Source organism: Diabrotica virgifera, chromosome 4 (genome assembly GCF_917563875.1).
Source record: "Diabrotica virgifera virgifera chromosome 4, PGI_DIABVI_V3a".
Classification (NCBI taxonomy): domain Eukaryota; kingdom Metazoa; phylum Arthropoda; class Insecta; order Coleoptera; family Chrysomelidae; genus Diabrotica; species Diabrotica virgifera.
Genome location: NC_065446.1, coordinates 115,451,778 through 115,469,969, shown reverse-complemented (window position 1 = coordinate 115,469,969; position 18,192 = coordinate 115,451,778).

Genomic DNA, 18,192 nt, shown 5'->3' with positions numbered 1-18,192 from the left:
GTGGATAAACGTTGGCCAAATGAATTTTTGTGCCGTATTAATAGACTAAGGGCCCAATCTTTTCCCGGCATGGTATTGACAAACTTATTGACCACCCTTCCTTGACGTTCCAAATAACATTTGGCCATCATTCTTATATCGAGTAAAGTTTGCGGACAACCCTAATCTGCACACTTAGCCGCTGCTGCTAAAATAGCTTTTTCTTCAACATGACTGAAAACCGGCTGAGCTCCTGGATTTTTAATATGTGCCCCTTTGAATTTGTTACGAAGTGTTCCAAACGGAATTTTATACGTTGCTGAAGCTTCTCTTAAGGTAAGACTTCCAGTAACGATGTCATTAAGTGCTTGTTCTACCGTTTCTTCATCGTAATTTTTGTAAGGCCTACTGCCAAGACGTTTTGTGTACGTACGCACCATATTTCTGAAAAAGAAAATGTACACCAGTAGACTATTTCAAACGCTGGGGTTACTTTGATCACTGATTAAAGAAGCCCCACCTCTCCGATCAAAGTTACCCTGCGACACAATAAATATTAAAAATAAAAACATGGTAAAATACAGTACGTTAGAAGTTGAGGTTAAACCTACATCATATAAACACCTATACACCTACCTATATTAACACCTACACCTACCTATACACTATATAGACACCTACCTATATTAACATAACGAAATGATTTTGTTACCTAAATAACATGCCTATAGCTTACCATAGAAGTAATTTTGGTGCTAAAATATGCACAAATTATTGTTTCTTACAACAGTACTTACATGTATGTACAGGGTGAGGCAGATAAAGGGCCTATTAGAAATATCTCGAGAACTAAAGGTAAAAGAATCAAGAAAATTGGAATACAGGGGTTTTGAAGTATGAACTATTTAATGAAAATATTTTAATCTCTTTGCTACTTCCGGTTATACCGGAAGTTGATTATAACTTCGTTTTTAAATGGGACACCCTGTATATTTTTACATTTTTAGATTATGCTCGATGTCTTCTTTCTTAAAATATGAGATTTTGTATTATTATCCAGGGTAGTTTAAAAGATAATTAAGGTTTTTTATAAATTTTGTAGCAAACTTCACACCCTGTAGAATTGTACTGATTTGATATGAAAAACTCCATTTATGTTTAAGTGATTTTTAATATAGTCTATTATTATCAAAAATTAATAATATAGCGAAATGTTTAATTTTAGTATAGAGGGTTGGTTGAAACTCGGAATGAGTATTTTCTGAGTTTTCTTAAATAGAACACCCTATATTTTTGTATTGTAATGAAATGATATTTTATAGTAGGTACTTTTTTATTTATTAAGCATTCCCTATACCTAACTGCTTTAATTTGTAAGTTATTCGTAGTTCTTTAAGCCAAACATTAATTGCAACAAAAATTACGTGAAATTTTATTAAGTTTGCCGTGAAAATATTTAATCATAAATAATTTTTCGAAAATAAACACATGTTAATCTCGACTGACCCTTAATTTATTAATACTGGTTGATATATCAAAATACCTACTTAGTTAAAATTGTTGGTGTGTTTAATATTAATAAATATACACAATATTCTATCTAGTTGGCTATGATTTTGACACTAAATATGCTTAAACTAAAATAAGCTTTACTTAAACGTTCTACTATTTTTGAAGTTCCAGTTGCTTTGCTACCATTACTAATATGAATTTTTCTAATGAGGAACTGATTGATGTTTTTTTTTGTCCTAAGATAGTAGAACAGATAAAAATGTGCTACTAGCAATAAGAATTTATCATCATCAATTCCATGATAGATGACAACCAAAAAGAGAAACTTTTCAAAATTTACTGGAGCAGTTTCAACGAACTGGACATTTAGATTACGAGAAATCTGATCGAACAAAAACTATTGTAAATGATTAAAATAAATTAAATGTTATTGTCACTGAAAATCTGCATATTAGTATGAACGTTCTCGTAATCTAAGTGTCTATGGTTTGTTTTTAATAATATAAGGATCATTCTAGATTAACATATATTTATTTTCAAAAAATTATTTATGATTGAATATTTTCACGGCAATCCTAATAAAATTTCACGTAATTTTTGTTAGAATTAATATTTGGCTTAAATAACTACGAATAACTTACAAATTAAAGCAGTTAGGTATAGGGAATGCTTAAGAAATGAAAAAGAACTATAAAATATTATTTCATTGCAATACTAAAATATAGGGTGTTCCATTAAAAAAATGATCATTCCGAGTTTCGACCTACCCTGTATACTAAAATTAAACATTTCGCTATATTAATAATTTTAATAATAACAGACTATATTAAAAATCACTTGAACATAAATGGAGTTTTTCATATTAAATCAGTACAATTATACAGGGTGTGAAGTTTGCTACAAAATTTATAAAAAACCTTAATTATATTTTAAACTGCCCTGTATAATATTACAAAACCACATATTTTACGAAAGAAGACAGCGAGCAGAATCCAAAAATGTACAAATATACAGGGTGTCCCATTTAAAAAAACGAAGTTACAACCAACTTCCGGTATAACCGGAAGTAGCAAAGAGTCCAAAATATTTTCATTAAATAGCTCATACCTCAAAACCTCTGTATTCCATTTTCATGATTCTCTTACTTTTAGTTCTCGAGATATTTCTAATAGGCCTTTTATCTGCCTCACCCTATATATTTGCCAGAGAACACGTGAATCACGACTCACACGGTTAACAATAACATTCCACTGTTGCCACGTATAAAAATTACAGCGAAATATTCGATCAGTTTCGATTGAAATGAAATATATTTTAGGCGGGAAGTTATGATTAAAGTAGCCCCCGGGGATTAAAGTAGCCCCATCTTACGGTACGTTATGTAGAAATGTTGGTGATGGACATACGTAAACAGCATCTTCTTTGATTTTATTTATTATAGTTATTTATATTTTGGTTCATTTTTTAAAATTTTTGATTACAGTTCTGTGTTAAATTTTTGGCTGATTTTTTATGTTTTACAATGTTAATCAAAATTATTTTATAAACCAATGATACAAATTCAGATTAAAACAAGACATACGTATTTTTGTCACGGATAGCTTTGATGAAAATAATTGTGGATCGCTCGTTATGTAATACGTTGTACATTTTATTCTTTTTACTTATTCCTTCTAATTTACATATTTTCTTGTTTTGGATTTTCTCACTGTCCCATTCCGATTAGTTGATATGTTCATTACATTTTTTAAATGCTTTCACATACAGGTTCATTTAGGGTTGTGTGTAAAAATCCTAATTACAAAAAATACGATCGTTCATCTCGTTGAGACGGAGGTCTTAAAGTGGAATATAGAATATAGCAGCAATGAACTGCGCCCTATATATTTCTGCAACCTATAAATATGCAAATCAAGATACCCGCAAACATATCTACTCTAGATTTTATATATAATCAATAAATGTGCACATCGCATTAGCCTGCTAGCTTTTCTGGATAACTACTGGGTTTATTCAGTAAGCTTTGACATACAAGGAAAATATTTATGGCAAATATTATTTTCTATATAAACTGATATCAAATTTCAAAAGTTACTATGGTATAATATTATGATTATTTAGTAATTTATATTATATACAGCCGGATGATATTCCTGAGAATATATAGAAAACGTTAGGGGAAATTTGAATAATTGGGGAAGTTGTACAAACATCAGATCAAGGACTGGTTCTCACATTTATCCTGGTTAGAAAACTAAAGGATATATTTAGCAATTTATATTACATTTTTCAGGAATCTATATTTCTTTATCTAAATCTAAGCTAATCAAATATTGAATTTCTCTAAGACAGCATAAGTTTATTAGAGCTTTTAAAATCTTTAATTTAATAATTTTATATTATTAAAACATGGTATATTATTAATTATTTAATGCATAATTATTTTTCTATACATTTCTTAAATAAATAATCGAACACCCCGATTTGAATCCTATTCTGAATTCTCCAATTCTTTTTTGAGTAGTGAAAAAACTAACAGTGTGTGGTAACGCTAATTATTCCTTTTTAATTCATTTAAACATGATATTAGAAGATTTTCAGGGCCATTTTTCATAGCACTAAACGCTATTTAATCAAATACTTTAATTTTACTATTTTACGACCAGGAAGTGTTTTTCGCCGATTTTTTATGATGTAATTAGAATGTTTATTAGAACGCAATAAATCCTAATATTAGGACGCAAAAACAACGACTTCTTGAAACAAATTATGTGATACAAACGTTACATAAACAAATGCAATAACGATCATTCATAACAGCACTAAAACACTAAAAAGCAAACTTTGTAAATTTATACCTAGGTATATGAATGCCATAACCCGATCTTTTTTCTTTTTAAAACAATTTGCTTGTCACATAAAGAATCCACTGAGGTAAAATACGGCCATTTTCTTTTTCCTTTTTCTTGCCGAACTTCGGTTGTACAACAATGGGCCGGTTTTGGGGATCTATATGTAACTGCCAATATGGTCATAGCAGCTAACGTATTCGTTCAATATTCCCTTTGTGTCTACACTATTAAACTTTCGCTGTTGACGTTGTTTAGCCACGGACTTTTGTGGAGTTATCAATTATGTTTTGGCGTATTGAAAGCGTACACGTATGCCGATATGAAATTTATAATAACTGTGAGATTAATTTGTTTTCCCTCTTCTTGTTTGTAAAAATTATTTGTTGCATGTGTACAATTCAGGAATGTACATTATATACAATTATTAATATAATTTCAGAGTTGTGTGGATTGTATGTATTTAGATTGCTTGTTTAAAGTCGATTAGAGACGGAATATGAGGATACAGACAATATTATAAGTTTACAAAAAATCTTACCAAGTCACTGGTTGGTCACTGATCACCAAAATTTATAATAATTGTGAGATTAATTCGTTTTCCCTTTTTTGTTTATAAAACATTATTTATCGCATGACAAAAAGAAATTGAAGATATACAACAATACTATACGCTTGCTCAATTGAAAGTTATCTTTGGTCAGGTTACCCTTAGAAATAATTGTCATCACTCAGCTGATGTTCTGAAATATTATGCTCTGTTTTTAAACCAGGACGAGTAGTTCAAATTTACCGCGCCTCGATACTTGTTTGTAATTGATCCAACCTCAGACAAGTTTACTCTACTGTTATGAAATTTTGACTTTATTGACATTTATGAAATTTTGACACTATTGCCATTTCATAGGTTAATTAAGTTATGTCTGCGGTTTTTTGTGTTTTCTGCGTTATTGCTTTAGATTTTTAGTCTGCTTTTATATAAAAAGCAATTGTTTTTAGAACTTGTTAGCGACGTATCAGTGCAATATAATATTTATAGATTACCGTCGAAAACCGACATGATCAACAAAAAAAGAAGATGTATTTGGTGATTTTTCTAGCGACATTCTTGGATGTGAATCTGTCTTTTTAGTTCACTCCTCCTGGTTTAAAAACAAAGCATAGTTATGTTTGTAAACGTCACACTGATCAGTTCCTGTCATTTTTATTTGACTATTATTTTAAGTATTGTGACTTAAAAATGGCGTTTATTAATCAGCTTGTTATCACTCAATTTTTATGTGCTGAAGGTTTGCAAGCCTTGCAAATTCATACACGAATTTACACAACAGGATTTACCTACAAATTTAGACAACCGACCACGATTGGTCGGTTGGTGAAACAATGGAAATTATTTATAGATATACACATATTTGCCAAATAAGTTTTTCTGGACTAAAGATGTGTTTCAATTGAATAATCCTCGTATATATTCCAGGCGTAATCTGTCGAAAAGTAGAATCTATGTTTTTGCTGGAATTACTTCAGGGTATACCTTGTAGCAGTAACTTTAATAATTGCAGTATTTTAATAAAAACTTTCACTCTTAGGAGAAAATAGAGAAGAAATGTCTCTAAAATGCATTCAACACATTTAAATCTAAGTGTAATATTAAACCCACAGGATAGGAATTTTTTGTAATTATTTTGACAAAACTATCGTTTTGCTTGATTACAAGTCCTGTTTGATAAAGCACGTCCCAAACTTCACTCTTCTATCCTTCCGCAACTAACGTAGGATTTCTGAACATTAAAGCTAACATCGGGTCTCAGAGACCGACATAAAAAATGTTTCCATTGACACACTTTCAAGCGTGGGATTGTGTTTATTCCTATTTTTAAATTAATAAACCTTTTTAACATTAGCAAAGTACCAAAGAAAATAAAACAATCACATAACATCTGATTTGTCAAAAACAACCTCAATATTTCCATTGCTGTTTTCTTCTACCTAGGTTCACTTTTTACTCCTGGCAGTTGGGTTACTAAATTATCAGCACTTGTTTGCACGGTCTTTCGTCAATCTAAATATTTTTTTCATTAAGTAGATCAGCGGTTTCCAACCATTTTTAGCTTAAGGCACACTAACTTAAAAACTGGTTCATCCACGGCACACTTGGGTAAATAATCTCAATAATGATAGTGAGTATAATCAAATTTCGCGGCACACCTACAGGGAATTCAGGGCACACCAGTGTGCCGCGGCACACTGGTCTGGGCACACTAGATCATGGGTCCAACTTGGGTCCAACATGGGTCTCTGAGACAAGATTTGCCGATAATTGCATAGTTAGTTGACACCGGCCGGTGAAGCGACCGTCCGGTGCAACCTTACCGGTGCTCCCTCACGATTAAACTAGCAAAACAGAACCAGTTGGTAATTACGAGTAACGCCAAACATTCTTAGTTTCATCAATTCATTCATTCAATACACACATTCATTAAAAAATCTCAGACTTAAAACAAGGAGGCAGTTGGCGTAGGTTGGATGTAAAAGGTCCTCCACCGCCAGCTGCCCCAGGACGAACACGGGTAGAACAAGGAAAATAGAAATCAAAACAGAAACAAAACGAGAAACACAAGAGGCACTCAGCCTGAGTAAAAGGTAAAAGTCCCCTACTGAATGCCTCTTGAGACATGCACCACAGTTAAATAAGATTAGAATAAAAACAGTAAAATGTTATATAAATAAAATTGATAAATAAATAAATAGATCGGTAAAACATAAAAAATAAAATAAAACAAGGGCAGTCAGCGTATCTTGGATGTAAACGGTCCTCTCCTCCCCCGCTGACTGCCTTGCATGACACAAACACGTTAAAAAAATGAATAATGACGATTGGTGACTTGGTGCAAAAGCAATGATCAAGTCGAAGTCTCTCTTGCTGTCGATAGCTTTATCGATTAGCTCATGAGGCTCGCCTAGAGGGGATCCCAGACCCAGCTGCACCTCGGTACGCCCCGCGTGCTATACAGGGCACTCAAACACAACATGCTGCGCGTTATCCACCACTTCACAGTCGGGACATAGACCGTCCCCGATCTTCCCTATACGATAGGTAAATTTCCTAAACGATCCATGTCCCGTCAAGAATTGTGTGAAGTAATAGGTGACGCGCCGATGCCGGCAATCGTACCATCTCACCACATCCGGAATCAGGGATCTCGTCCAAGCTGCCTTCTCGACTTCGGCTGTCCATTCCCTCTGCCACATCTGTAGACTTCTCGTCCGTTCCTGTGGTCCTGAACATATTGCCTCCTTTCCCTTTTGGTACATTCGGACTCTTTCTCCGGCCATGATGTGCACCGGCACAGCACCAGCCACCACCTGTAAAGGCGGGTATACATATGCGCTCTGCTCGGTGAGCGAGCCGCTCGCGCGCAGCATATTTGTTAGATTAGTACGTGTTTTCAAGTGGCACACAAACGGCTCGCACACGGCGCACCACGATCTAACTTCTGTCGGCTTTTCAACAAATGCTTTGATGGTTCGCAATACGTATTTGGACGGGTTTGCGAGTGGTTTGTTGGTTTTGGGCAGTGGCGGCTCGTGATTTTTACAATAGGGGAGGCTATACCTAACTGTAAAATATCTAGACAAATTTGCATTAGCACAAAAATGCGCCAAAAAATGTAATTTAATGCCCCATTTTTTTACCATTTTTTATTTACATTTCATAATATCATCCTAATTCATAATTTCATGATACCATATCATTTTAAAAATAGTTAGCCTAATTGTACAAGTTTAATACCAAAGTTTGTGTCGTTTAGTTGTTAACAATTTCATCTATTTGTAAATAGATACCTATGCATGTATGCATGTCAAAATAAATACAGATTTGAAGTTCTGCAGTCCATACATAATGAAACTTCAAATTTTTTAAGATACTCAACTGAATTTTTTTAATTCTAAACGCGGCCTACTGCGAATTCAAAAACACGATAAATTACCGATATTTTGCTTTGAGTTGGAGATATCGGAAAAAGTTATTTGAGCAAGTTGTTCCAAATATTATTATAACCCCACATACCAAATTTCATAACAAAATTCGCACTTTTAGATTTTTCATTATTTTTAGTCAGGACCCTAAAATTTGTTGTCCCGAGACGCACGCAACCACGCAACGGAGCCGAGAAGCTACTTTGCCTCCCTTGGTATATCTCCGGGCAGCGTGTGATGGCACCGTAGATGCCACTGTTAGGAGACCGGGTCTCCTTAAACGCCTGCCGCGCTGCACGGAGCATTAGCAACGGAGACTGCTGGGCTTCTTGGCTCCGTGCTTGCATCTCGGGATAACCCAGGGTCCTGCCTACAATAATATGTAACAAAACTGAGACGCGATCATGCGTTCTAATGCTAATGCTCCGTACGTATGGATAATTAATGATAATATGGAATTTACACGTTGTATAATAGTGAGAGTGATTGTTGTTTTCTCGATTTATGATAAACAAAACAGTGTAGAGTGTGTAAAAATTTATGGGGAGGCTAAGCCTCCCTTGCCTCCTCTGACGAGCCGCCACTGGTTTTGGGGCGCCTGAGTTGAATATTTGTTAGTAATGGAGTGGTCGGATGGAAATATCAAACTTATTGATGTTTACCGTGGAAAATGAAAATGAGATGATGACATGTGAGTATATTTAAACATGTTAGCTTGCAACCCCCAACTTGCAACCAACTTGCAACCATCTTGCAACCAACGTACAACCAACTTGCAACTAACTTGCAACCACTTTGCAACCAACTTGCAACCAACTTGCAACCAACTTGCAACCAACTTGCAACCAAATTGCAACTCAACGTGCAACCAATCGGAATGAAACCAAACACTTCTCGATGAGAATAGCAGAATTTACTCCCGACGTCGGCCGATATCGGATCTGATCTGATCGGAGAAAAACGGATAAAATGTAGGCTCTTCTTCTTCTTCGGGTGCTATGTCCGTTTATCGAACGTTAGCGATCATGTTGGCTATCATAACTTTATTCGCAGCAGATCTGAAGAGCGATTCCGAAGTGTGACCAAACCATTGCCTCAAATTTCTTAACCAAGATGTTCTTCTTCTTCCTCGACTTCTTCTGCCTAATATTTTACCCTGCATAATTAGATGTAGAATGCTATATTTTTTCGGATGTCTACAAACATGCGCAAAATACTCGAGTTTTCTAGACTTTATCATTTTTACCAGTTCTCTGCCTTTCTTCATCCTGCTCAGAATAATATCATTACGCACCCTGTCCATCCAGCTTACTCTCAGCATTCTTCGATAGCACTATAATTCAAAGGAACCCACATTTAATACTAATTATCTACAATTACTAAATGTTCGTAAGTTTCCTCGGGATCGCGGAAGGTTCGTCAAAATGAAAAATTTTAACGAACATTAACCGCGCCACGAACGCGCGGCGCTCACACGGCGCGGAGTTCGCGGCGCGGATATGTATCTCCGCCTTAAGGCAATGGTTGATACGGTTCTGTGCGCGCTGCACACTCTGATCAGATGTTTTCACTACTTCCTCATTCGAAGGACCTCGTGCCACACTGGGGACCCGTATAAATTAGTTGACACTGAAGACTCAAACTTCAACACTAAAAACAGGCATCTAAATCAGGCAGCTACTGATGGTGGCGAAGATTCATAACGAACGATTTGGATATAATCGTAAAAACTCTAACTGCTCGGTCTCACAGACCCAATGTTAGTCACGGAAGGGTATGCAGACCAGGGCATTTGAAACTAAAAATACCGGAATACATCGATTTTTAAATACAGCAATAATTATCGACTTGCTACTTTTTGCGTAGTGTTCGAGATGACGTCAGGAAAAAAGTCTACATTAGAAAAATCGGCGGAAATGCATAAATGCATTTACAGTGCATAAAATGCATTCAAAAGGGCATAAATATGTCAAAATAAGTGTATTAAGGGCCAGACTTTGTTACTCGGGATTTTTGGAGTCGCTAAACAGAACCGACTCACGGAGAACCTGGTGCTCAGATTCCCTGATAAGGCACATCATCTGGAGTTTCGAGGGTTTTCGGCACTAAATTAATGCAAACAAACTATTCGGTCGTTTTTGGGGTCGCTGAGTACGAATACTCTATCAAAACCAACCCCCGAAGTACCTAGTGCCCAATTTAGAGGAATTTCGACACTGAATTTATGAAAACAGAGTACTCGGGCATAGCAGTTACACTAATCACAATCCAAGGGTCGTTTCTGATGTTATATTCGTGTTAATCAACCCCAAAAAATCCAGATAATCTGTCTTGCATCAATTTAGTGCCCGAAAACCTTCGAAACTCCAGAAGATGACGTGCCTTAGGAGTGAGTCTGGGCACCAGGTACTCTTGGGGGTTGGTTCTGATGGCGTATTCGTGTTTAGCGACTCCAAAAACGTCCGATTAATCTGTCTGCATCAATTAAGTATGCAAAATCCTCGAAACTCCAGATGACGTGTCTTAGCAGTAAATCTTGTTTAGCATGTGCTCCGGTGGTCCGTTTTGATGACGTATTCATGTTCAGCGACCTCTAATACCCCCAAGTATCAAAATATGTCCATTAATATACTGATTTTGACATGTTTATGCACATTTGGATGCATTATATGCACTTTAAATGCAATTATGCATTTCCACCCATTTTTCTATTGTAGACGTTATTCCTGACATCATCTCGAACACATGCAAAAAGTCGATTAGTGCTGTATTTAAAAATCGATTTATTTTTTCCTAGGTGCGCTGGTCTAGTCCTATAATAAAAAAATCATAACTAAAGCCATCATAAGCGAGATCTTTGAATATTTATTAATATCAGATTTAATACTGCTTTTTGTTATATCCACACAAATCCATATACCAAGTTTCAAAATTCTATGTAGTCCGTTCTTTAACGGTAAAATATTGCAAAACCTCTAAATTTTAAAGAACCGCTTGGATTTACATGAAATTTGACATACGCATAGCTAACAAGTCAAAGAAAAAAAGCGTTATTGTGCCGATATGTGCTTTTGCCCTGGGGGTGGTTTTCACCCCCTTTTGGGGGTGAAAATAATATTCGTCCAAAGAAAGTCAGGAAATGGATAAACTGACTAATTTTAAGTAACTTTTGTTCTATAGAGTTTTTTCACTGAGTCAATACTTTTCGAGTTATTTGGCAGTGAATACGTTCATTTTTTCAAGAAAATAACCACGCTTTTAGACTTTTTTCGCAAATAACTCAAATAGTAAGAATTTTGTCGAAAAAACATTCCTAGCAAAAATATAGCCTGTAAAAAATTTAAAAAAATCGGGTATCTATCACGTCTCTACACCTAGTAGAAGCAGAGTTATAGCTAATGAAAAATAGGTTCATATTCGTCAAATTCCAAATGGAACAATTTAACGTGAAATAACCAAAAATGAAGCACATTTCGGGGAAAACTCATTACAACTTATTTAAAATGTTTAAAAAAAGCTTCATTTTTGTTTTCTAAAAAAAATTTCTAGCATCAAAAGTAAACAAGTTACGCTCAAAATAAAGTTAGTCCCTTTTGGTTTTGGTAAAAAAATTGAGAAAATCACCCCTAATTAGTATCTTAAATGAACTTAATCGTTACGACTTCACAAGTTTCTTGACTCGTGTATATATTGTTTATATGACCTGTAAGTTTCATCGGTTCAAAGTCCTTATTATTGAAAGGGCTGTAGTTAAAAGGGGTTGAACGAGTCACTGATCACGAATGTATGCAAATTTAGAAACACCAAATCTTAATCAATTTTTGTCTAACAAAAAAAAAAACAAAAAAATACGTGGTATTCAGAAAAGCAAATCTGACTTTTTTGTTTTTCGAGATTTTTCGTATCTCTAACAATTTTTAAGTTATTTTAAAAAAGCATATTTTTAAAAATTTAAATTTTTAAAAATTTTACTTTGAAACCAATTTTTTTCGAAAATAAGCACTTTGAATCGATAAAACTTACAGATCATATAAACACAACATAAGTAAAATAATTTGTGGAGCGGTAACGATTAATTTCATTTAAGTTGCTAATTAGGGGGTGGTCTTCCCGATTTTTTTTTGCAAAAACAAAAGGGACCAACATTATTTTGAGCGTAACTTGCTTACATTTAATGCTAGAAACTTTCTATAAAAACAAAAATAAAGCTTTTTTTAAACACTTTAAAAAAGTTAAAATGAGTTTTCCCCAAAAAGTGCTTAATTTTTTGGATATTTCACGTCGAAATGTTCTATTAGAAATTTGGTGAATATGAATATATTTTTCATTGGCTATAACTCTGGTTCTACGAGATCCAGAGACCTAACGCGTACAACATTTTTTTTTTACTTTTTTACAGGATATATTTTTGCTAAGAACATTTTTCTCGACAAAATACTTACTTTTTGAGTTATTTGCGAGAAACCGTCTAAAAATGTGGTTATTTTGTTGAAAAATTAACATATTCACTAGCAAATAACTGGAAAAGTGTTGACTTGGCGAAAAAGCTCTATAGAACAAAAGTTACTTAAAATTAGTCAGTTTACCCATTTCCGGACTTATTTTGGACATATATTTTTTCACCCCCAAGAGGGGGTAAAAGTCACCCCCAGGGCAAAACCACACATCGGCACAATATCACTTTTTTTCTTTGACATGTAAGCTATACGTATGCCAAATTTCATGTCAATCCAAGCGGTTCTTTAAAATTTAGAGCAAAAACCGCGAAAGAATGGACTAATGGTTTTCTCTTCAAAAGTTATAACATAAATAATTATTAGTATGCCTTTAAAAAAATTAAACTTAACTTTTAAGTTAAATTACGATAAAATATTTATGTTTTAATACAACACCTCGCAGAACGGGTTTTTTCAGCGAAAACTCTGTTCTCGGTAATATTCGCGCCGTATCGGGTATATTTCGGCAGGTTATCAAAAGGCTTAAAGACGATAGATTGATAATAGATCGTATGATCTTGATAATAGATAGATCATTTCATTTTCATTACCATTGTTTTTATGCAAGCGGTATGTGAATGCATTCTTCTTATAGACTGGGAGATATTATACAGAAGTTCAGCCACGATTTTCTAAGTCCTGCCTTTTGCAATACTGGAAGGGTAGACGATGTACTTACAATCTGTGGAAACATCCACAAATTTCCTGTGACATTTTCCTGTAAAAATTAGATTTTCCCAAAAAATAAAAATAGGGTTTTGCGATGAATTTCTAAGTCCTGCCATATCCGTAGATAGACAGGATACTATCGATTTTATGAAGAAAATTTTTTGGGCAGGAGGGTTGCAAACGGGGTAACGGAGTATATTTGTATACAAACATGTAAGGAAAATAATGAAATTTTCATGATTTTCTAGGTCCTGCCAACTAGATAAACTAAACATATTTATTTCAAAATGATCAAAAAAATATTGGCATGACGTCTCCTAATGTTTAAGTATACTTGTCCCTTGGAAAATTCTGCGTTTTATAGTTTAAAGTTATAATACTCAAATACAATCAATACCTTTTCGGTACTCGGCAGGAAGGTTAAACGGTTCTTGTAAGACGGCAGGAGTCCTAGATTTGTAAGAAAATTCGTGAAAAAGTCTACGATTTTCTGAGTCATGCCATTTTGCACATGTTTCAAGAATCTTAATATAAGTCTATTTACAAAGAGGCAGGATGGTTTTATGGTTATTTTGTATACAGGGTACGGCATTAGTGTGACAAAGTCCAATTACTCGTTTGTCGTAAGATATACGCAAAAAGTTATTTCTAATATATTTCAGTATTTTCTAATATACAGGGCTACCCGTTTTCACAGGGTGACACAAATGTATGTTTTTTTAAATGGAATACCCTGTATATTTTTACATTTTTGGATTCTACTCGATGTTCTCTTTAATAAAATATAGTGTTTTGAAATATTATACGAGGTAGTTTAAAATATAATTACGTTTTTTTGTTAATTTTGTAGGAACATTCACACCCTATACATATTGTTATTGATTTGATATCCAAACTTCTATTAATTTATGTTTAAACGATTTTTAATATAGTCTACTATTGTCAGTTATTAATAGTATACCAAAATGTTTACTTTTTATTTGTTAAGCATTTTCTGTACCATATTTATATATTAATTTCGGCAGTCAATTGATACAGACAGATTACTCAGGTGGTTTTTGGGGTTTCTGAACAAGAATGTCACATTAGAACAAATCTTTACCTAGTGCTCGGGGTGACTCATATGCACGCCATATTCTTAAATTTTGAGGCATTCAGACACTAAAGTGATGCAAGTAGATTACTCGAGGAGTTTTGTGGTTGTTGAACATGAATACGCCATCAGAATCGACCTCCAAAAACTCTCTAAATTCGAGATCAGTCACCCTGGGCACCAGGTGCTCCGAGGGTCGGTTGTTATATCATATTCGTGTTCGGCCATCCCAAAAACCCTCGAATAATCTGTTTTCTTTAATTTATTGCCGATATCCCACGAAACTCCAGATGACGTGCCTTAGCAGCAACTCTGGGCACTAGGTGATTCGGAGGTCGGTTCTGCTTGCGTATTCGTAACTCCATAAACCTCCCAAATAACAAAAATTTGCCCTTAATACACTGATTTTGACAGGTTTATGCACTTTTGGATGCATGTTATGCACTAAAATGCAATTTCCACCCATTTTTATATCGTACACCTTTTATTTGAATTTGAAAAAAAAATTTAATAAAATAAAAAAAACGGTGTATTTGCCGACTTAAAGCAAGAATAACTTTTAGTACTAGAATACCTCATAATTTATTACTCTACTCTCAAAAATGTCTAAAAGCAAAGTCTTGTTAAAGTCTTGTTAACTCTTGTCTGAGTTAAAGCAAAAGTACCTTTTAGTACAAAACTATCCCAGAATTTAATAATCCAGTGTCAGAAATGCTTAAAAATTAGACAGAAAAGTTATTCGATAAAATATCCGTTTCCGTACCCAAAACGGACCCCTATGACCGGTACTAAAAATTGACAATTGATAATTGACATTTGACAATTGACCTCTGGAAGATAAATAAGTGTACCAGTTTTCGTTTTTCCAAATAAAAGCGTTCTGCAGCTGTTTTAAAGAAACTAATTACAAGAGTAGATAGACAACCTGCGTTCTGGCGCATCCCCTAAATCGCAACCCTTAAATATTAATAAATGCCAAACGGCTTAACGTAGGATGACGTGTGACGTATCGTTGGAAAGGGGATGAAAAAGGGGGTTGAACGCAGTATGTGGCGTGCGCATCGGAATATGCCAAAAGGGCATTACGTCATATCTTCTTTTCTATTGGTCCGATTTTGACGTAAGAGGGCTCGTCGGAACGGGGAGGGGGTAAAGAACACACAAAAAACAAAGATGGCGCCAGTGCCAAAAGGGCATTACGTCATATCTTCTTTTCTATTGGTCCGATTTTGACGTAAGAGGGCTCGTCGGAACGGGGAGGGGGTAACGAATACGTTGAGACAAAAAACAAAGATGACGGCAGTGCCAAAACGGCATTACAGCATATCTTTGTTGCTATTGGTCCGATTTTGACGTATGGGGTGTCAAATAAAAGCGGTGGTGACACAGAAGCCAACTGTCAATTCTTCTTCTTCTTTTCGTTTGTCAATTCTTCTTCTTTTCCGTATAGTGCCTAACAGAACGTGACATTCGACATCTTTGTTGTCATTGGTCCGATTTTGACGTATGGGGTGTCAAATGAAAGCGGCGGAGACACAGAAGCCAACTGTCAATTCTTCTTCTTTTCCGTATAGTGCCTAAGAGAACGTGACATTTGACGTATGACGTGACATTTGGCGTAGGACGTGACATGAACGACGTGACATTTGACGCAGAACGTGACATTAGACGTAGGACGTGAATGACGTGAAATTCGACGCAGAACGTGACATTTGACGTAGATATGTGACATTCGACGTAGGACGTGAATGACGTGAAATTCGACGCAGAACGTGAATGACGTGACGTGAATGACGTGACATGTGACGTAGGACGTAAATGACGTGACGTGAATGACGTGAAGTTCGAAGCAGAACGTGACATTTGAACGTGAATGACGTGACATTCGACTTGCTATCCTCTGCTGCGCTCTGCTACCGTCTGCTAATCTCTATTACCTTCTGCTCCGCTCTGCTACACTCTGCTGACCCCTTATACCGCTCTGTGATCGTCTGTGCCTTCTGTTAGCTTGTCTCTGATGACGTCTGTACGTCTCTGGTACCCTCTGCTAGCCTCTGTTATCCTCTGTGACCCTCTGCTACCCTCTGCTGCGCTCTGCTACCCTCTGCTGACCGCTGATAACCTCTGTTACACTCTCTAAAGTCAAAAAAATAAAAGACAACATATTTTATTAATATTATTTATTAACAATTATCCAAATCATTTACAACTTTATTGCTATAATACCATACATATTCATTCAAAGCTTGACTTAACAAAGTATCTGGAAAAATTCCACAAAACGCAGTTAAAGCGTGAAGTCGACTATATAAACTGTTACTCTTATGACAATTTTGCTGAATAAAGTATACAACATTTCTATAATACGAAAAAAACTGTAAATTGTCCAATAACTACACTCGTTGAGACACTAAATCAATGTTTGCTCTCAGGATCTGGCTTACATCATCTTCACATAAATAATATTCGATTCCATGTTTCTCGATAGTCAGGAACTTTACATTTTCCATTACCAATTGTCTTAGTTTGCAGAAATTACCACACTCAAATTCGATTGGATCATACTCATCGGCATAGGTCGGCAAAGGTGGTATGAAAAATTCTTCCATAATTTGTATAAACATCTCAATTAGGGTAGTCCACTCGAATGTGTTTAAACTGATTCTTGTACATTTACCATGTTGGTACAGAATAATGGATGGAAAAATATGAAGAAGCTGCCAAAGATGAACCATATTATTTATTGGAAACTACCTATCCAATAGGATGTTTTCACATAAAAATTGGTCTATCTCCAGCTCGACAGTTTTCTCCATCCATTATTCTGTACCAACATGGTAAATGTACAAGAATCAGTTTAAACACATTCGAGTGGACTACCCTAATTGAGATGTTTATACAAATTATGGAAGAATTTTTCATACCACCTTTGCCGACCTATGCCGATGAGTATGATCCAATCGAATTTGAGTGTGGTGATTTCTGCAAACTAAGACAATTGGTAATGGAAAATGTAAAGTTCCTGACTATCGAGAAACATGGAATCGAATATTATTTATGTGAAGATGATGCAAGCCAGATCCTGAGAGCAAACATTGATTTAGTGTCTCAACGAGTGTCGTTATTGGACAATTTACAGTTTTTTTCGTATTATAGAAATGTTGTATACTTTATTCAGCAAAATTGTCATAAGAGTAACAGTTTATATAGTCGACTTCACGCTTTAACTGCGTTTTGTGGAATTTTTCCAGATACTTTGTTAAGTCAAGCTTTGAATGAATATGTATGGTATTATAGCAATAAAGTTGTAAATGATTTGGATAATTGTTAATAAATAATATTAATAAAATATGTTGTCTTTTATTTTTTTGACTTTAGAGAGTGTAACAGAGGTTATCAGCGGTCAGCAGAGGGTAGCAGAGCGCAGCAGAGGGTAGCAGAGGGTCACAGAGGATAACAGAGGCTAGCAGAGGGTACCAGAAACGTACAGACGTCATCAGAGACAAGCTAACAGAAGGCACAGACGATCACAGAGCGGTATAAGGGGTTAGCAGAGTGTAGCAGAGCGGAGCAGAAGGTAATAGAGATTAGCAGACGGTAGCAGAGCGCAGCA